Source organism: Scomber scombrus, chromosome 16 (genome assembly GCF_963691925.1).
Source record: "Scomber scombrus chromosome 16, fScoSco1.1, whole genome shotgun sequence".
NCBI lineage: Eukaryota > Metazoa > Chordata > Actinopteri > Scombriformes > Scombridae > Scomber > Scomber scombrus.
Window position 1 is genome coordinate 591,424 of NC_084985.1, and position 2,462 is coordinate 593,885.

At 59.4% G+C, this 2,462-nt stretch overlaps 1 pseudogene; it reads left to right on the forward strand.

The window, feature by feature from the left end:
• LOC133996305 (phosphatidylinositol 4-kinase beta-like) overlaps positions 1-2,462 on the forward strand; it is an 18,637-nt pseudogene continuing 16,175 nt past the window's right edge.

Here is a 2,462-nt window from a genome sequence, read left to right on the forward strand (position 1 = left end):
ATGGCCGACGCCGAGGTTTCCCCGGCTCTGCTGCTCCACCTGAACCCCCCCCAACCGGCCCCTCCCCCTCCCCCCCGCCTCCTCCTCCCCCACCACCTTCTCCTGTCCCTCCTCCCCCTCCAGCGCCTCCTCTTCCTCCTCCTCTTCTCTTCTTCTTGTTCTGAGAGCTCCTCTGACTGCCCCGCCCATCATCACCATCACCATCATCATCATCACCACCCCCGCCCCCAGCTGCAGATGCCCCCGCCCCCCCACAGCGAGCAGCCGTCCTCCCCCAGCGCCAGCCCCCGCAGCTCCTCCCCCAGCGGCAGCATCGGCAGCACCGGCAGCCTCGGCAGCAGCGCCAGCGAAGGCATCGGCAGCAGCGGCACGTCCAGCGGAGGCGAGCCGCGGGGGCCCAGCCCCCCCCTGGACGTCATCTCAGAGGACGCCATGGAGATGGACCTGGGGGCCGACCAAGGCAACCAAGGTAACCAAGGTAACGGGACTGCGCAGGGAGAGATGATTAGGTTTCACAGAGGGGTCCCCATCGTCCCCGTAAACACACACAGAGGGGTCCCCATCGTCCCCGTAAACACACACACACACACAGAGGGGTCCCCATCGTCCTTATAAACACACACACAGAGGGGTCCCCATCGTCCCTGTAAACACACACACAGAGGGGTCCCCATCGTCCCCGTAAACACACACACAGAGGGGTCCCCATCGTCCCTGTAAACACACACACACAGAGGGGTCCCCATCGTCCCGTAAACACACACAGAGGGGTCCCCATCGTCCCTGTAAACACACACAGAGGGGTCCCCATCGTCCCTGTAAACACACACAGAGGGGTCCCCATCGTCCCCGTAAACACACACACAGAGGGGTCCCCATCGTCCCTGTAAACACACACACACAGAGGGGTCCCCATCGTCCCCGTAAACACACACACAGAGGGGTCCCCATCGTCCCCGTAAACACACACACACACAGAGGGATCCCATCGTCCCTGTAAACACACACAGAGGGATCCCCATCGTCCCTGTAAACACACACAGAGAGTTCCCCATCGTCCCTGTTAACACACACACAGAGAGTTCCCCATCGTCCCCGTAAACACACACACAGAGGGGTCCCCATCGTCCCCGTAAACACACACACAGAGGGGTCCCCATCGTCCCCGTAAACACACACACACACAGAGGGGTCCCCATCGTCCCCGTAAACACACAGAGGGGTCCCCATCGTCCCCGTAAACACACACAGAGGGGTCCCCATCGTCCCCGTAAACACACACACACACAGAGGGGTCCCCATCGTCCCTGTAAACACACACAGAGGGGTCCCCATCGTCCCCGTAAACACACACACACACAGAGGGGTCCCCATCGTCCCCGTAAACACACACACACACAGAGGGGTCCCCATCGTCCCTGTTAACACACACAGACAGAGGGGTCCCCATCGTCCCCGTAAACACACAGAGGCGTCCCCATCGTCCTTATAAACAAACACACAGAGGGGTCCCCATCGTCCCCGTAAACACACACAGAGGGGTCCCCACCGTCCTGTAAACACACACAGAGGGGTCCCCATCGTCCCTGTTAACACACACAGAGGGTCCCCATCGTCCCTGTTAACACACACAGAGGGGTCCCCATCGTCCTTATAAACAAACACACAGAGGGGTCCCCACCGTCCCTGTAAACACACACAGAGGGGTCCCATCGTCCCTGTTAACACACACAGAGGGGTCCCCATCGTCCCTGTAAACACAAACAGAGGGGTCCCCATCGTCCTTATAAACAAACACACAGAGGGGTCCCCACCGTCCCTGTAAACACACACAGAGGGGTCCCCATCGTCCCTGTTAACACACACAGAGGGGTCCCCACCGTCCCTGTAAACACACACAGAGGGGTCCCCATCGTCCCTGTTAACACACACAGAGGGGTCCCCATCGTCCCTGTAAACACACACACACAGAGGGGTCCCATCGCCCCCGTAAACACACACAGAGGGGTCCCCATCGTCCCTGTTAACACACACAGAGGGGTCCCCATCGTCCCCGTAAACACACACAGAGGGGTCCCCATCGTCCTTATAAACACACACAGAGGGGTCCCCATAAACACCAGCGCACTCAGTATGTAGTTCTTAGTATTATGGGATGTAATGATAAGAGGCACCAGCAGGACTTTTCTCTTGACTCTGTTTCCTGTCTGCAGTGATCGACCCGGAAGTGGCTCTGAAGGCGTGTCAGGAAGTTCTTCTGCAGGTGAAACTGCAGCAGCAGGACGACCATCAGCAGCTCTGCTCAGACTCATCGGGTTCGGCGCCTCAGTGGCACATCGGCCCGGACGCCAGCTCCATCAGAGAGGAAGACGAGGAGGAGGAGGAGGAAGAGGGACGGAAACATGGAGATCCGCCTCCTTCAGCCCGCTCAGAACCCTCTCCGATACCTTCGGCGTCATCTT